Source organism: Coregonus lavaretus, assembly GCF_964263955.1.
Source record: "Coregonus lavaretus genome assembly, chromosome: 12".
NCBI lineage: Eukaryota > Metazoa > Chordata > Actinopteri > Salmoniformes > Salmonidae > Coregonus > Coregonus lavaretus.
The window spans coordinates 17,264,858-17,285,068 of NC_139999.1; the positions used below are offsets into that span (position 1 = coordinate 17,264,858).

The 20,211-nt window shown below is 42.3% G+C and overlaps 1 pseudogene across 1 annotated transcript; it reads left to right on the forward strand.

Annotated features, from left to right (window-relative positions):
- The first annotated feature begins 5,888 nt into the window (after window positions 1-5,888).
- On the forward strand, window positions 5,889-11,490 carry LOC311138125 (annotated as a pseudogene). The gene is made up of 4 exons: window positions 5,889-5,990; window positions 6,300-6,398; window positions 9,546-9,770; window positions 11,234-11,490. The product of its transcript is annotated as an uncharacterized misc_RNA (transcript).
- Window positions 11,491-20,211: the final 8,721 nt, after the last annotated feature.

Below are 20,211 nucleotides of genomic sequence, written 5' to 3' on the forward strand. Positions count from 1 at the left end.
ATGCCAGAGAGGAAGGAAACCGCTCAGGGATTTCACCATGAGGCCAATGGTGACTTTAAAACAGTTACAGAGTTTAATGGCTGTGATAGGAGAAAACTGAGGATGGATTAAAAACATTGTAATTACTCCACAATACTAACCTAAATGACAGAGTGAAAAGAAGGAAGCCTATACAGAATAAAAAATATTCCAAAACATGCGTCCTGTTTGCAATAGGGCACTAAAGTAAAACTGCAAAAAATGTGGCAAAGAAACGAACTTATGTCCTGAGTACAAAACGTTATGTTTGGGGCAAATCCAACACAACACATCACTGAGCACCACTCTTCATATTTTCAAGCATGGTCGTGGCTGCATCATGTTATGGGTATGCTTGTCATCGGCAAGGACTAGGGAGCTTTTCTTTGGATAAAAATAAATGGAATAGAGCTAAGCACAGGCAAAATCCTAGAGGAAAACCTGGTTCACTCTTCTTTCCAACAGACACTGGGAGACAAATTCACCTTCAGCAGGGCAACAACCTAAAACACAAGGCCAAATATACACTACAGTTGCTTACCAAGACGACATTGAATGTTCCTCAGTGGCCTACTTTCAGTTTTGACTTAAACTGTCTTGAAAATGGCTGTCTAGCAATGATCAACAACCAATTTGACAGAGCTTGAAGAATTAAAAAAATAATAATTTGCAAATATTGTACAATCCAGGTGTGCAAAGCTCTTAGAGACTTACCAGAAAGACTCACAGCTGTAATCGCTGCCAAAGGTGATTCTAACATGTATTGACTCAGGGGGTTGAGTGAGGGAAAAAAGTATTTGATCCCCTGCTGATTTTGTACGTTTTCCCACTGACAAAGAAATGATCAGTCTATAATTTTAATGGTAGGTTTATTTGAACAGTGAGAGACAGAATAACAAAAAATCCAGAAAAACGCATGTCAAAAATGTTATAAATGTATTTGCATTTTAATGAGGGAAATAAGTATTTGACCCCTCTGTAAAACATGACTTAGTACTTGGTGGCAAAACCCTTGTTGGCAATCACAGAGGTCAGACGTTTCTTGTAGTTGGCCACCAGGTTTGCACACATCTCAGGAGGGATTCTGTTCCACTCCTCTTTGCAGATCTTCTCAAGTCATTAAGGTTTCGAGGCTGATGTTTGGCAACTCGAACCTTCAGCTCCCGCCACAGATTTTCTATGGGATTAAGGTCTGGAGACTGGCTAGGCCACTCCAGGACCTTAATGTGCTTCTTCTTGAGCCACTCCTTTGTTGCCTTGGCCGTGTGTTTTGGGTCATTGTCATGCTGGAATACCCATCCACGACCCATTTTCAATGCCCTGGCTGAGGGAAGGAGGTTCTCACCCAAGATTTGACGGTACATGGCCCTATCCATCGTCCCTTTGATGCGGTGAAGTTGTCCTGTCCCCTTAGCAGAAAAACACCCCCAAAGCATAATGTTTCCACCTCCATGTTTGACGGTGGGGATGGTGTTCTTTGGGTCATAGGCAGCATTCCTCCTCCTCCAAACACAGCGAGTTGAGTTGATGCCAAAGACCTCGATTTTGGTCTCATCTGACCACAACACTTTCACCCAGTTCTCCTCTGAATCATTTGGATGTTCATTGGCAAACTTCAGACGGCCCTGTATATGTGCTTTCTTGAGCAGGGGGACCTTGCGGGCGCTGCAGGATTTCAGTCCTTCACGGCGTAGTGTGTTACCAATTGTTTTCTTGGTGACTATGGTCCCAGCTGCCTTGATATCATTGACAAGATCCTCCCGTGTAGTTCTGGGCTGATTCCTCACCGTTCTCATGATCATTGCAACTCCACAAGGTGAGATCTTGCATGGAGCCCCAGGCCGAGGGAGATTGACAGTTATTTTGTGTTTCTTCCATTTGCGAATAATCGCACCAACTGTTGTCACCTTCTCACCAAGCTGCTTGGTGATGGTCTTGTAGCCCATTCCAGCCTTGTGTAGGTCTACAATCTTGTCCCTGACATCCTTGGAGAGCTCTTTGGTCTTGGCCATGGTGGAGAGTTTGGAATCTGATTGATTGATTGCTTCTGTGGACAGGTGTCTTTTATACAGGTAACAAGCTGAGATTAGGAGCACTCCCTTTAAAAGTGTGCTCCTAATCTCAGCTCGTTACCTGTATTAAAGACACCTGGGAGCCAGAAATCTTTCTGATTGAGAGGGGGTCAAATACTAATTTCCCTCATTATATATTTATATATATATATATTTATATTATATTTATATTTATATTATATATTTATATTTATATTTTAGTCATTTAGCAGATGCTCTTATCCAGAGCGACTTAATGCAAATCAATTTCTAACATTTTTGACATGCATTTTTCTGGATTTTTTGTTGTTGTTATTATGTCTCTCATTGTTCAAATAAACCTACCATTAAAATTTTAGACTGATCATTTCTTTGTCAGTGGGCAAACGTACAAAATCAGCAGGGGATCAAATACTTTTTTCCCTCTGTATTATTGTTGTATTTTTCTTAATCTTTTTCTTAAATTTTTTACAAATGGTTGAATTTCTCTTACACTTTGACATTACAGAGTATTGTGTGTAGATCATTGAGAAAAAATTACAATTAAATCCATTGTAATCCCACCTTGTCACACAACAAAATGTGGAAAAGGTCAAGGGGTGTGAACACTTTCTGAAGGCCCTGTATCTTCATTTACTCCCATGTACACAGACTTGCAGGTGCAGCAAAATGCTTGTGTTCCAACTCCAACAGTGCAGTAATACCTAGTAATACAAAACAATACACACACACGTGTATGTATGTGTGTCTTTCGGAGGGGTTGGGTTAAAAGCGGAACTCAAATTTCGTTTGGACTTTGTGTGCAATTGACCAATAACGTAATCTTAACTAAGAGTTTTTGCTAGATAGTTATAGCTTTTCTTATTTCTTTCTGCATCCATCTGTATATTCAAGTCAACTGCCTACCACTGATTACCTTGCTGTAAATCAGTGCGGTTCAATTCCGGTCCTGGAGGGACAAAACGCTTCTGTTTTTTTTAATTGCACTCACCTGGTGTCCCAGGTCTGAATTAGTCCCTGATTAGAAGTAGACAGGGCCGATTCCAGGCATAAGCGACAGAAGCGGTCGCTTAGGGCCCCTGGCCACTAGAGGGCTCCCCCCCCAAAAATAAAAAAAATAAAAGGAACTCAGTTGGGGTCTCAACTTACTATTGAGAGTAAGAATAGTAGAAATTTTGTTGTGCATCAGCAGTTTTTCTCTTGCTATGTCAGTCACTGACAGTCACTCAATTAGCCATGTCAGCTAACAATTTTTAGATTGGTAGTTAGTCTAGCCAGCTATCTAAACTTGTAGTAATCATGGCCGAACACCGACCGAGCACACAGGGCACGCGCCCAGGGGCCCCAACCTCCAGGGGGCACCCATTCATTTTGTTAGTCATTCTCACTCAGATATCATATTAACATGGCATAAGTCATTACAAAATGTGCAGAATTGCAGGAAATTAGCTTTAAAACGGCAAAAATGTCTCTCCACACCATGGCAAATTGGGTAGAATTGCAGAAAACTTGCTTTAAAGGTCCAATGCAACCGTTTTTATCTCATTCTCAAATCTGGGTAACAATTAAGTACCTTACTGTGATTGTTTTAATTTTGCTATGATTGTCTGGGAGTGGTCTCAGTTGGGAGGGGAACACTGAAAATTAGCTGCTATTGGCAGAGAGGTTTGGAACTCTCTCTCTTATTGGTCTATTAACAAATTTAATGCATGGTGATGTCACCATGGAAGGCCACAACTCCATCCCACCAAAATAGGCTGAAATTTCAGGCGGCCTTTTCAAACAGCTCTTACACTAAATGGGCATTATCATCATGTTTACAATTTCACAGTATTATTCCAACCTCATAGTGTGGATATATATATACTGAACAAAAATATAAAGGCAACACGTAAAGTGTTGGTCCCATGTTTCATGAGCTGAAATAAAAGATCCCAGAAATGTTCCAAATTTCATTACATTCCTGTTAGCGAGCATTTCTCCTTCGCCAAGATAATCCATCCACCTGACAGGTGTGACATATCAAGAAGCTGATTAAATAGCATGATCATTACACAGGTGCACCTTGTGCTGGGGACAATAAAAGGCCACTATAAAATGTGCAGTTTTGTCACACAACAGAATGCCACAATTGGCATGCTGACTGCAGGAATGTCCACCAGAGCTGATGCCAGAGTATTGAATGTTTATTTCTCTACCATAAGCCACCTCCAACGTTGTTTTAGAGAATTTGGCAGTACGTCCAACCGGCCTCACAACTGCAGACCACGTGTAACCACGCCAGCCCAGAAACTCCACATCCGGCTTCTTCACCTGCGGAATCGTCTGAGAGCAGGCACCCGGACAGCTGATGAAACTGTGGGTTTGCACAACCGAATAATTTCTGCACAAACGCTCAGAAACCGTCTCAGGGAAGCTCATCTGCTTGCTCGTCGTCCTCACCAGGGTCTTGACCTGACTGCAGTTCAGCGTCGTAACTGACTTCAGTGGGCAAATGCTCACCTTCGATGGCCACTGGCATGATGGAGAAGTGTGCTCTTCACGGATGAATCCCGGTTTCAACTGTACCGGGCAGATGGCAGACAGCGTGTATGCCTTCGTGTGGGCGAGCGGTTTGCTGATGTCAACGTTGTGAACACAGTGCCCCATGGTGGCGGTGGGGTTATGGTATGGGGAGGCATAAGCTACGGACAACGAACATAATTGCATTTTATCGATGGCAATTTGAATGCACAGAGATACCGTGATGAGATCCTGAGGCCCATTGTCGTGCCATTCATCCACTGCCATCACCTCATGTTTCAGCATGATTATGCATGGCCCCATGTCGCAAGGATCTGTACACAATTCCTGGAAGCTGAAAATGTCCAAGTTCTTCCATGGTCTGCATACTCACCAGACATGTCACCCATTGAGCATGTTTGGGATGCTCTTCATCGACGTATACGACAGCGTTCTAGACAATATTCAGCAACTTCTCACAGCCATTGAAGAGGAGTGGGACAACATTCCATAGGCCACAGTCAACAGCCTGATCAACTCTATGTGAAAGAGATGTGTCGCGCTGCATGAGGCAAATGGTGGTCACACCAGATACTGACTGGTTTTCTGATCCATGCTCCTACCTTTTTTAAGGTTTCTGTGACAATAGGATGCATGTATGCATTCCCAGTCATGTGAAATCCATAGATTAGGGCCTAATAGGGCTCAATTGACTCATTTCCTTATATGAACTGTAACTCAGTAAAATCTTTGAAATTGTTGCACGTTGCATTGATGTTTTTGTTCAGTGTAGAAAACACTGGACCTTTAAAATGGCCACATTGTCTCTATATCCCATGGCAAAATGTGTAGAATTGCAGGAAATGAATTTTCTCTCCACCATCAAGAGGACAAGAGGAGGCCCACTCAAGGTGGTGCCCCCCCCCCCGCAACCAAATCTCGCTTAGGGCCCCCAAAAGGCTAGAGCTGGCCCTAGAAGTAGAGGATGAAAAACATAAGTGTTTTGGCCTTTCAGGACCGGAATTCAACAGCCCTGCTGTAAATGAAACACCTGACTTGGTCTGAAATAAGACTGTTGTCCTTCCTGCCATCTCCTGGGGCCATGAGACACGTTACTTTCTCACACACTGATAGGCTACTCACAGTATTGTCTCTGAGTCTGGTTTCAGAAAGTATTTATTCAATTAGCTGTATATTCGTTCAATAGTAAAATTGTCATACTCACAAAATAAATAAAAAATGTCCATACGCAGAGAGGTTGCTATAAGCCTTTCGCAAACGTCATCATAATGATAGGGTGGGTCTGGGTCATGCCAAATGGAACTTGCGCGAGGGATTGCACGAGTGCATGATGGGCGTATGATGATCCCGGAGAATTCGGTCCACAATGAGCCTTCCATCCGCTGACAGTTTCCACAGGTACAGTACGCTGCATTTCTATTCATTCACACAATGAATTGGTTTGATGCAGGAAACTATTGATTGACATTTGATGCTTGATTGCCTTCCTATTCTACCTCTTATCTCGAGGATGAGCAGAGGGGTTGTGATCTTAGAGACAGACAGTGCATTAACAGTTTATTTAACTTGTATAAATGTTTGCATTATGCCTTTGAACTCTTGATTGTTTCAATGCATGAATATGTATCCAAAACTGTAATTTGATGTTTTTGACAGATGATCAATCAATTCTGTGTTATTAATACATCCTATATTTGATTTATGCAGCAATGGATCAGATGGCAGACCAGAAAACCAGAACAGATGAAGAATGTGGAAAAGAAATGGAAAGGAAAGGTGGAAAGAAATGCTCTTTGGTAAGAGATGGTAAGTTTTCTAAAAGAAATTCACTTTACCTTATTGAAAAAAAAAACTAAAAGCAATGTTCTCAATGTCAAATATCAGATATTTTTGATTATTTACATACATAACTATTATGGCAGAGTTGATACAATACAGCCAAGTGAACACACTACTCAACCTGGTCTCAGAGCATTTTGTATTATTCTGTATGTAAATCCGAAACACTCCATTTAGTATGATATGTTACGAATTACAATTCATACAATATGTTACGAATTTGCCAAACGTATATGATATGTTATGAATTCTAGCTAGGTGGCTAACGTTAGCTAGGCTAGGGGTTAAGTTTAGGGTTAAGTTTAGGAGTTAGGTTAAAGGGTTAAGGTTAGGGTTGGGGAAGGGGAAGGGTTAGCTAAAATGGTTAAAGTTAGGGTTAGGGGAAGGGTTAGCTAACATACTAAGTAGTTGCAAAGTAGCTAAAAAGTAATAAGTAGTTGAAAAGTTGCTAATTAGCTAAAATGCTAAAGTTGTCCATAATGAGTTTCGAACTCGCAACCTTTGAGTTGCTAGATGTTCGCATTATACACCTACCCATCCACCCGACTAACCACCTTACTTTCATTTTTGCCTTAAGTAATCATCTGTTTTATCTAACCATACCAAACGTAAGATATACTCATTTGAGTGTCCCGAATTTACCTTTACTATCTTCCATCTAGTCTATGAGACCAGGCTGCACTACTACATACACTATATATATAAAAGCATGTGGACACCCTTTCAAATTAGTGGATTCGGCTATTTCAGCCACACCCGTTGATGACAGGTGTATAAAATCGAGCACACAGCCATGCAATCTCCATAGACAAACATTGGAAGTAGAATGGTCTTACTGAAGAGCTCAGTGACTTTCAACATGGCACCGTCATAGGATGCCACCTTTCTAACAAGTCAGTTCGTAAAATGTCTGCTCTCCTAGAGCTTCCCTGGTCAACTGTAAGTGCTGTTATTGTGAAGTGGAAATGTCTAGAAGCAACAACGGCTTAGCCATGAAGTGGTAGGTCACACAAGCTCACAGAATTGGACCGCAGTCTGCTCAAGCGCGTTGCGTGTGAAAATCGTCTGTCCTCGGTTGCAACATTCACTACCGAGTTCCAAACTGCCTCTGGAAGCAACGTCAGCACAATAATTGTTCGTCAGAGGACTTCATGAAATGGGTTTCCATGGCCGAGCAGCTTCACACAAGCCTAAGATCACCATGCGCAATGCCAAGCATTGGCTGAAATGGTGTAAAGCTTGCCGCCATTGGACTCTGGAGCAGTGGAAACACGTTCTCTGGAGTGATGAATCACGCTTCACTATCTGGCAGTCCGACGGACGAATCTGGGTTTGGCGGATGCTAGAAGAACGCTATCTGCCCCAATGCATAGTGCCAACTGTAAAGTTTGGTGGAGGAGGAATAATGGTCTGGGGCTGTTTTTCATGGTTAGGGCTAGGCCCCTTAGTTCCAGTGAAGGGAAATCTTAATGCTACATCATACATTGACATTCTAGACGATTCTGTGCTTCCAACTTTGTGGCAAAAGTTTGGGGAAGACGCTTTCCTGTTTCAGCATAACAATGCCCCCATGCACAAAGCGAGGTCCATACAGAATTGGTTTGTCGAGATCGGTGTGGAAGAACTTGACTGGCCTGCAAAGAGCCCTGACCTCAACCCTATCGAACATCTTTGGGATGAATTGGAACGCCGACTGCGAGCCAAGCCTAATCGCCCAACATCAGCACCCGACCTCACTAATGCTCTTGTGGCTGAATGGAAGCAAGTCCCCGCAGCAATGTTCCAACATCTAGCGGAAAGCCTTCCCAGAAGAGTGGAGGCTGTTAAGGGGGGACCAACTCCATATTAATGCCCATGATTTTGGAATGAGATGTTCGACAAGCATTTGTCCACATACTTTTGGACATGTAGTGTAGCTAGTGCCATCCAAACTTGAAAAACTTGAAAAAAGCTTTGTGATTCCTAGTGAGTGAAAGAGGCATTGTAGAAAGTGTAGCATGGAGGTAACAGTTAAAACATGTATCTCATGCCTGCAGGCCTTATTTCTCTATTAGCTAATGGGCACAGACCAGCTGCAGTAGTTACCTCATTTATTAGCTTACCCAGGGGCGTCTCAATGATTTCCAGCACTGGTACGCGGCAGAATTAATTGATTCTATAACTCCATGCATATTTCTACTGTATCTCCTTTTGACTATTTAGTGTATTCCTGTTTGGAAAATGTGTCCAACATGTTAATAAATCATAGGACATTAAATGTTAAATAAAAGGGAGACAAAATGCATGGTAAATAAGTAATTTAGAATAGGTGGTAGAAAAATAAACAGGGTAGAGCAGCCAAAGCAATCATTCATTAATAAGCATTGAAATTGGTCTGTGAAAAGCAGATTAATCAACTATTATGTTCCCTGTAAAACTGGAGATACAATTGATGGAGGGCATCAGAATCAAAGTGAAATATATCAATACTGGGATATACAACACTGCTGCTTAGCTCTCAGAATAAATAAGTTGTGCACATTGAACAAGTTACAAATAAACACTTCCTACCACTTCTGGAAAATATAGACATACAGAAAAAAAAAATTCAAAGCAATGTTAGAACTAATAGTGTTCAACCCCAACCCCATAATTAAATAATGAAGGTGATCCTAGTTTGCACACTACAAGGTACTGAAATTATACTGAATTACCTAGACTACCGCACATCTCTATCACAAGATAGAGTGGCACCAAACTGTAGAGTGTCACCTGCTAAAGCCCCTAACAGCTGGAGGTGCATCACTGTGTAGATTTATGCTGTGGAAACTAGGCTGCAATAGAGGATAGCTTAAAACCAAGCCCAGATGTTATTCTGTGCTGGGGAATGGACAGTTGTCAAGTTCAAGGGAGGTTATTCAATCTAAACTCTTTATAACAGTTTTCAATCAATAATTTCCCCCACTGGATAGCTACATTGCTTTTCAGCGTATTCTGCTTCCCGGTTAAGTATTTTGTGAATGACAGTTTATTTTTATGGAAACGGACAGGGGCGCAACTTTCACTGGGGACGGGGGGGCATGTCCCCCCCCCCCCCCACACACACACATTCTGAAATGATTTCCTGTTTGATAGGGGAGGTTCTGAGCGAGGCCCCAGTCAGTGTCCGGAAGCTGAGCGTCATTCCAGAGAACGAGACAGATCCAGGGAAGGCCGACACAGACCAGGCCTCCCATGATCCTCAGCGGCCCAGGGAGAAGGACAGCTCCACTTCCTCTCTGTTCACTGTGAACAAGTACCGCAGGAACTCCTCCTCATCAGACTCTCTCTCCACCTCCTCTAATCAGACCGACACAGGAGGTAAGTCACACAAGCTGCATTCACACCAGCCTCATGATTGAACTATTATAATGTTCTAATACACTCCACAGTCCAAGTGACAAAGACAAAGTTCCCTAACACTGGTCTCTGTTTCATGGCAATTGTCTTCTATAAACAGGTAGTCAGGACATTAGCAATAGGATGTGCAGTAGCTCAAGTCAAAGCTGTATACTCAATTCACATCCTCCATGGTCAAGCCACAGACCTACTGGTTGATGTTTGTAAACCACTACTTAGTAAGAATGTAAAATGCGACCTATTACTAGCTTCATATTTTACTCTGCTGTAAGCATGTTTAAATGCATTTTTATTATAAGTTATTAAAATGTGTGAATAATTCAGATACAGAAACGACAGTAGAAGAAAATCCTATAATGTAAAAACTGGTCACAGCAGTGGAAACACTTTCACTTAATGCAACACAATTGATTGCATATGTACTTGAATTATTAAAAACATGGATCAGTAAAATTGCAATGCACTGATTAGATACATATTTATTAAGCAATTGATTCAAAATTATGTTTCACTACATAGTTGTAGAGATGTTGGTGTATGGGATAGATTATGAAAGTTAGCCTTTTATTTGTTTGTTTACTGAGTGTATTTGGACACTTATCCAAAAAGCCTGGCATAAGTTGCATAGCTAGTTATACTGCACTTGTGTGTTGCAAAGCTCTTTATATTATAGCATTATCTCCATATTCTAACTGATTAACAGTTATAAAGACCAACTCCCAACATATTTCTCAGCAACAACCCACATTATTGCTGTCTCTTCATGGTCATCATTTTAGCCCAGTGACCTCATGTTTAATGGCACCCAGGGGGGCAAACATTTTTGCCAAGGGTGCTGGGAAGACCCACAGCACATTGTTTCAGAGTAGCCACGGTGCAACTTTAGAATATTCCTAGTGAAAGACCCATAGAGGCTGACGGTAATTGATTATGTCTCCAAACAGCTTCCTCAGTTGTCTCCCTGTAAGGGAGTGAGAGGTGATTTGCTAAATTATGCATGTATAAAGGAATGCCCAGGGAGAGCGTGGAAGCTTTTAAAATGTTCTAAACAATAAGTGAGGACAGACAGCATGCAGGTCTTTTAGGAGCACAGATAATCTATGTCCTGAAGACAAATCCCAAGGTATAGTGGCTGGCCGTTGGAAGCATTTATTACAGTGCAGACTTTTAAATGGGTCACAGTTATGGATTGTCCAGGCTGCCATTTTTGTTTTAGGAGATAACATTTTCCTGTCACATTTTTTGGAATATAATGTCCTTAAATAGACATGTTCATTCATTCATAGTATGTCCTAATTTCACTTATTAATTAAATAAAAAAGTAACAACTTATAAAGTAAGAGGGTTCAGCATTATCTATGTAATGTTGTACTAGAATCTGATCATTCCTAATGTTCTCCCATGTTTTTCCCTCTGCCTCTCAGCTGACTGTGCAGGGATTGTCCTGGACTGCCTCTTCTGTAGGTTCTACGATCTGTTCCTCATGTTGCCAGCCTCATGTGACGAAGCCACCTATTGCTGCTGCCCTTCCTACAGACAGTACTCCTCCTCAGTGGAGGCCATACCTAGCAACGACTGCAACTGTAACTTGGACTTTGACTGTGGCCTGTTTGACACCTGTCAAGAGACAGGTGAGTTTCTGGAGCTGGCTATGGAGCTTTCTGAGATATGTTACCGCTAGGTATCACTAACGTTATGGGCTGAAGAACAAGGAGGCTACGCTAGGGCTAACCTGCAGTAAAGCACAGCATATGTTCAACAAATAGGCCTAAGAATATACTGCTAACATGGGGACCTGGACTGATGTTGATCAGGGAATTTACAAGGCTTTAACAATCAGCCACACCCTGCAGAATGGCTGACTTCAACCTCTATGAACAAAATAAATTATCATTTTCATCATGGGCTTGCATTCACTGAAGGATGGTAGAGGGGTCAAACCATGACCTTTACTAGTTACCTTGTATCAGCACGTATAGATGTTATGTCATGTGCCTGACTCGGACATTGACCTAGCTTGTTGCATGTGAAGTATTGTATGTGTTAGCAAAGCTAAGATGTGCTGAGGTCCTAACTGCTGAGAACAGTGAGGTACACAGTGGGCAATGCCTGCTCTGAGAGTTGTGGATTCCACCACTGAAGTGTTGTACACCAACATACACTTCAGCTTCTGCATGTCACTTCCTTTTCCTTTTTTTCTGAAATACAAACAAATCTTAAAACCTTCCATGTTCACAGGTCTATTTCAATTTAGTGTCATTGTTACCACAGAAGCAGTTGGAGATGGCATGTCTAGGACACTCGTCCGTGTAGTTCCCATCGACCTCTGTTCTCTGTTCGTGAAGATGGTTCTCTCAAGTGGCGGCTGACTGTTTGGATCGCTTCAATCTGAAATGGGTCCTTGTCAAATAATAGGAAATGGACACTGGAGTATTGGTGGGTACGTCACTCTCTCTGGGTAGAGTACCCAGCGAAAGCAGCATGAAGTAATGCATCATCTGTTTCTCTGGGAGGTCAGGCAGAGAGGGCCCGTGTACAGTGACTCTTCACCACCATGCACACAGAGGGTTATTATATTTCTCTACTCGCTAAACATTTATTTTCTGTTATCAGATGTGAGGACCAACAGAATAATCCTGCTGTTCAAACAAGAAGAAAGTCACACCCATGTTGTCGTAGACACTGAGCTCATGTAATGCTGTTGTATTGTTTGCTGAGAGTTACCAAGTTATACTAGTTTATGTGAAAATGCATATGGATAGTATTTGTGAAAACACGTAAGCTTTCGATTGTGAAAGTTAGGCTAAACTATTATACGAAAACTGGATCTTGACGTTTTAAGAAGACTTAACCACAGTATGCTAAATTAAATTGGTGACACTCCTCCCTAGACCGCAGTACAGTAGAACAAACAGTAATACTGTATGTAGACACCTAATGACCATGGATAGTAAGCATGCTGTGCAAAATGGTATGTTTCTGGTCATGTGGACAGGGAACGCTGCTTGTGACCAATTAGCTTATTACCTGACTACTCTAGCTGATGCGGCACCATAGAATCTATTGAAGGTCCTTTGTGGGTTTTCAAACATAAAGTGTGTCTGCATAAACAGAGGCCTGGCTTAAACTGAAAACATCTGCCCGTCTTAAACTCGCTGGAACTCTTTCAAATTACCTGATAGCTTGGGGAGTAGCATGGGTTTCAGGATCTCTAATGCTTTTTAATCACATCCAAATGGCCTGTCCTATAGAGCCCGGTTCACAGGATGTCCCAGCTAGATGTCCCAGCTCAGTCCAGCAGGAGAGGAGGTCAAGAGGCTGTCATTGCTTTGTTCTGTACCACGTGCATGCGGTCAAATGGCTGCTTACAGAATAGTGTTAACCCGTTATCTTGCACATCTCACCACTGTTCACAGCTGAACTCAAAATATGTGTGCAAAGAGTGTAATCTTTTAACATCTGCTTTGTTATTATGGTTATATAATGATGTGCTGATATAATTCTCCATGATTGTGTTTAGTGATGCTAGACTTGCATTAACTAAAGTTGATCTTATTATATGCTGTGTTAGCTGGCATGTTGACATGCATCTCTACTCTCTAATCGGATGTGAGTTTTTCTTTGGAGTTTGAGGCACCAATCGCTTTATTAGCGTGATGCAGGCTCTTCCTCCAGAGCACACAGCCCTAATGCAAACTTCCCTCAGACCCTCTCACACAGCCCTAATGCAACCTCCCCTCAGACCCTCTCACACAGCCCTAATACAACCTCCCCTCAGACCCTCTCACACAGCCCTAATGCAACCTCCCCTCAGACCCTCTCACACAGCCCTAATGCAACCTCCCCTCAGACCCTCTCACACAGCCCTAATACAACCTCCCCTCAGACCCTCTCACACAGCCCTAATACAACCTCCCCTCAGACCCTCTCACACAGCCCTAATACAACCTCCCCTCAGACCCTCTCACACAGCCCTAATACAACCTCCCCTCAGACCCTCTCACACAGCCCTAATGCAACCTCCCCTCAGACCCTCTCACACAGCCCTAATACAACCTCCCCTCAGACCCTCTCACACAGCCCTAATACAACCTCCCCTCTGACCCTCTCACACAGCCCTAATACAACCTCCCCTCAGACCCTCTCACACAGCCCTAATACAACCTCCCCTCAGACCCTCTCACACAGCCCTAATACAACCTCCCCTCAGACCCTCTCACACAGCCCTAATGCAACCTCCCCTCAGACCCTCTCACACAGCCCTAATGCAACCTCCCCTCAGACCCTCTCACACAGCCCTAATACAACCTCCCCTCAGACGCTCTCACACAGCCCTAATACAACCTCCCCTCAGACCCTCTCACACAGCCCTAATACAACCCAGAGTGGCCTACTGAGGAACAGCAACATTAAATATTAACATCATGTGTTTAGTCGGTTTTTATTTCAAACAGCAGGTTTGTCAGCATCTTATGTACTGTTCCTCAAGATTCAGCCTGTGTGGAGATGTGTTCCCTGGAGATGTGTTCCCTGGAGATGTGTTCCCTGGAGATGTGTTCCCTGGAGATGTGTTCCTTCCAATGGCTTTATGTAGCACGGTGCCTTTGGAATAATTTAGGCATGTTTTTCTTATGTTCTTTCTGTGTTCATATTGACAACATTTTCACTGTAATTATTTTAAACAAATGGAGCATTATAAGTGAATTTAGGTAATGCTTACTGTATCTTGAAGTGCAAAATGTAGCCGTCGGAGAAGTGAAGAATGTTTGGGTGTGTTAGGTGGGAATGCGTCATTGCTGACACAAATGTTGATGCATGTGTTTCTCATAAGGCCCTGTAATTCCTCTGTCAAATCTTTCTTTATTTTTATATCCCAAATTACACTCATATTGAAGAATGCACACTCCTTATTTTCCATAACTGCTGTGCTTCAAGGAAAAGTCATTGTACATGAGCACAGAATGATTATAGGAACATGTAAAAACATCTCATTTTTGGGATTGTACTTTTGCTATTGTCCCAGTTTAGTTTACATGTCTGATTTCACTATTACTCCTTTAAATGAACTTGACCTTACTCTTTGAGGAATGGCATGTGAGTTCTATGTGCATCCTACCCAATTAGGCCAGAGGCACTGGAGCAGTAGAAACTAGCACTCCCACAGCATCCTCCAGGATTTGAGCCTGACACTACTGCCTTTCTTGAATCTATATTTGGGCCATATGTGTGGATCTGTGTCACTCAAGAGCACAGGCCCAATCTACAGTCGAGAAGGTAGAGTGAGCTCTGGGCCTGTGGGTGCCAAGGCACAAAGGGAGCTCCCTCCCAGCAGGAACAGTTGTACCAACCAGGCCCTGGGCAGGCTTTTATGATACCTTTCGATCAGCAGCTGATTCCCATTTGAAATGACAGGTGATTTGACTCAGCCTCCAATTAATGGCCTCATTTTAACAATTAAGAGCAGGAGGAAGGGAAAATCTCATGTACTGACTACTGAATGAAGGCTGGAGGCATAGTGATGATCGCCTGATAGTGGAAGAACACTGCTGTCTCATCATCATCACAGTCTCCCTCACCGAACGTAACTGATGCCCATGGTATCCTCCCAGGTTGGGTGGCCCGAAAACTCCACCAGGTGTTGTCCCATACTATAGGTGGGGCCCAGACCTCTGTGAGGGGTGGGTAAGGGGAATGGAGGAGGGGTAGGGAGGGAAGTTGAGTTGAGTTTAGTCTAGGGTGGGGTGGGGGGGGCAAACATGGCAGGGGATGATGGACTGCATCAAGCTTGCCGTGGCCCCCCTCCCCTCCCCTCCCCTCCTGCCTCCACCCCCCACAGCGTAGATGAAATTAAAGAGCTGTGTAGCAGAAGAAGGAGGGGGGAGGAGGGGGTGATTTAGAGTGTGGCGCAGGGGGATGGGGACCCGGCGCATTGGAGTTAATTACTGAATAATGAGGAACAATTTATTGTGTTCTTGTTAGAGACATCAAAACGCTGGACGCTGCCTACAGAAAAAGAGCATGCCTCTCTCTTTATACGTCTCACTAAATGCAGTATTTAACTTGGAGTCATTAAAAAGTCACTGCCTTGCCTCGTTCCAGTCAGCAGGGGAGAGCAGCTTCCCAGGGCTTATGAAGGAACAGCTAACACTGTCCTAACACCAGGTACCTCCTAAGTGCCTGTCCTCTGGAGAATGTATTCAAATAAATAATGAGAATTGCATTAGCTGCAGATCGATCTCTCCCGTATCTTCCAGGCTTCTACTGATGAGCATGGCATAACTCCTCCTATTCACCTTTCAACCCCTGTAAATCTACACAGGCCAACTGTAAAAGGGCTTGTCATTCCCCTCAGGGAATGTGCCTCTTGTCATGTTCATGACTGTTACGGAATCCAGATGCCTGTGGTTTTAAGTTGAAACATGTCATGGAGCAGTTTTAGACATACTGTCATCCAGTTCTGAAGAAAAAATGAATCATCAAAAACTTTTGAGTATAGCTGCTACTGTACATTGAAATCACATCTTCCACCATATCTTCAGTACAGTATATCATACTAATTAGAAGACAAGCTAGCTTTTACATGGTTATCCGATTTGCACAGAGCATTATACATGCACCTTTATGATGTATCCTATTGAGCAGAGGTTCCTAACTCCGGTCCTCCAGTACCCTCAACAGTACACATTTTGGTTGAAGCCCCAGACAAACACACCTCATTCAACTTGTCAAGGGGTGGATGATTAGTTGACAAGTAGAATCAGGTGTGCTTGTCCGTGGGCCACAACAGAAATGTGTACTGTTGGGGGTACTCGAGGACAAGAGTTGGGAACCACTGGTATAGAGGGAGGCAAATGCGGTGTCCGATGTGGTGCGTGAAGCAGAGATACTCTTTGATGTGTTAAATATGAGATCTGACCACAGAACAAAGCAGCTGTCAGACACAGACTGATGTCAGAGGCAATCCACATCGATTATTATTGGGTATCTGTCATGCATGATACAGAGGCTCCAATGCTACTGAGGTATGCCTAAGGCAGGGTTTCCCAAACTCGGTCCTGGGCCACCCCCCTGGACACACGTTTTGGTTTTTGCCCTAGCACTACACAGCTGATTCAAATAATCAAAGCTTGATGATGAGTTGATTATTTGAATCAGTTGTGTAGTGTTAGGGCAAAAAACTAAATGTGCACCCAGGTGGTAGGGGGGCAGGAAACACTGGCCTAAGGGGATTATTGGTACTACAAACATAACCTTCATAAACTCTTTACAAATAAACATAAGACTGGTCAGTTATCTTTATCAAATTGTACTGGAGGCAATTGTCTCGTGTGATCATCTGTGAAGATATTACGTATAGCATGCAAGTTTCACCTACAATCAAATAAATGGTTATTCATTTAACACTCAGATCTTTGAGTTCCTGTGTTACACCACAGTATAACCAGTAATTTGGCCAATTGTATTTCATCACAGCACACAATCATTATATCATATTCTCATACAACTTTATGAGAGTTACATTTTCAATGCCTCAAATGACATCGAGAGAGAGAGAGAGAGAGAGAGGTTGCTGAATGTGTTGTAACCATGCTGTGTAACCAGAATAAACATGTTCAATGTGAGGCCTACGGAACGATCGCACAACACAGATGAGTGCTACTCGAATGTTAATGAGGTCTCCTTTAGACACACATAACTTAAATTATTACATATCTGCACGAATGCAAGGACCTGAGGTGCCCCCTATATATGGCATTTGAAATGTAGCTGGATTTATTTACGACATGTCTCCCTGCACAGGCCTCTCCACCTGAGCAGCGTTTTTAAAAGACACGGTTTTCTTTTAATGACCTGCAAATGAATCACTCTGGCAGAACCATAAAGAAGCAGAATCCCCTTTGAAAATGAACAAAACAAAAGATGAAGATTCTGCCAATAGATCATAGAAACCAACCACAGCAGTGCCAGAGCAGAGGTATAGGAAGCAAGAGGCACGTAAAAATGCCTTTCAGATATGTTGCTATTTATAATCATGATGCAGTACAAGAGACTACTACAGTGTCATCCACTGATGGGTCCAAATTCTTCCTTGTAGGGGGTTCCTCTGATTCTAGAGAAGCCACACAAAGACACCACAGCACAACAGCTAGCTAACTTTATTACAGCATAATTCATCTCTTCAGGCTCCAGTGGTGTGGTCCCTAAGGACAAAACATGTCAAGATCTCAACCAAGGATGAACACACAGTACAAAAGACAGAGATGGGAACTCATTCATCAAAATAACACATTTTACATAATGCTTTCAGTTTCATACTGTAGTGTAAGCCAAGGAAGTCACAGAATCAACTGCAACAAAATAAAATTAACCCCATTTTATTCTAATAAAGCATTTCTAGGACGTATTGCTCATTAATGTAATAATCAACCAGGGTGCTTAAAAGATGCAGCCATGTGTATCCAAATACCCCAGCAAGCTGAATGCTGAATGCCTTTTGATGGAGAGTTGCTAAGTGATTGCTTTTCTATTGAATCATCAGGCCTTTTTTTTAAAGACATCTCAGGGTCTTGAGAACACCCTTGGGTGCACAGGCAGCAACAATGAGAAGTGTATATGTTTGAATCCTCCACTCAAGCCAAATTCAGGGCTTTTTGTGGGGAAGATAAATGTATCTTAAGATTCCCCTCCCTCATTTCCTTCTATTTATTAGGATAATGAATTTCTGAGTGCTGTGCCAGTTCCACTGAGCCTGCTCCTCGGCCTAATTCTCTGTAACATTTCCACATAGCCGCTGGGGAACATTATATGAAGGCAGGGCTTACAATACCATCAATATGCCGAAGACGACAATCGGACGTTTCATAGATATTAATGGAAGTGCAAATTAAATCAAAGTTGGAGTGGAGCTATCGGGTTATGATCAATGCCTTTTGCGCAGTCAGATTTAATAGAGGGTTTGTAATTTGAGCATCCAAACAGAATGTGTATCTTAAATGGGGAAGATGAAAGTAATCCCACATGGGGAGGAAATAACACGTTAGCAGCATTATAATTAGAGAACTCGCAGTACAATGTTTCCCTCACACAGTATTGATGTTGAATAAAAATCGTATACATCTGTAATGCAGACACAGGATATGGATATTGGAATGGGATTTTAGCCACCTGTTATTAAGATGTCATTAGAGGTATTTGTCTAAAGCAAAAGTGTCAACAGAGTATTGTATTAGATGCATAACATAGTCTACCCAAATCATTTAGATAATTCAGTGGGCAGCTGAATCAAACAGAACAGCTTTGGCAATGGACCCACTCATTTTATTGTTATGTTGATGGGCAAAGAGCCATTGTTAGGGACAAATATACTGTAACCACCTTAGCTATGGTCATTACAATAATGACAGAAAACAATAAAGGCACAGTAGTTGAATTATTAAAAATGTGAATCATTTTATAAAGTCAATTTAAAATGGACTTGACAGCAATTTGCTCGGTCAGCAAAGCATTGGCTCAATTGATGCATCATTGGTCATGAAAATCATGAATTCATAAGTTTTACTGTGGATAACAAAAACACAAAGAGAAAAGCAATTCATAAAAGACATGAGCAGAAAGGGGCCTTCCCAGAAAAATGTATTTTAATAAAGCATGTGTATGCATCTAGTTTGCTACCTCTGTTCAAATATAATACAATATTATAACACAGGTTGACAAAATGTTCACCTTTTTATGATTTATTGGAAATCCATCTCCCAGTACATAGCACAGCAGCCACCTAAAATTAAATTGTGGAAGTCACCAGGTGAGCATGATACCAGCCAACAGCACAACTAGACTGCAATGAATAACACATGAGCTGACCAACAAGGCTACACAGAGCTCTACATACCAGCTATACAGCTAGTAACCACACACACACACACACACACACACACTAGAGCAAGATACAAGCAGGTGAGCTGATGCAACCCTCACCATCAGAGAAAACACATCTGTGGTGGTATAATGAAAATTAAATGTACTTGAAGGAGCTTTAAAAAATGAATTAAACAGTCTTGACGGCCATTTCCATCCCCTGGGCTTGTGCAACTAGGTTGTATCAATAATTGCTCATTTAAACATGCATATAATTAAAACCACTATTATTCCCAAGTTTGAATCAAGGTCCCTAAAATGTCAACCAGTCTGCAGTTTGGAAAGGTTACTTGGCGTCTGTGTGTCTTTCCCTACATGTGTTGCCATTGTTTTATCTCGCTGGAGTGGGGTGGATAAACTTTGAAGGACAATGGCTAACTCATGTTAAAGGCCCAGTGCTGTCGAAAACGTCATGTCCTGTGTTTTATATTTCCACACTATGAGGTTGGAATAATACTGTGAAATTGTGAAAATTATGGTTATGCCA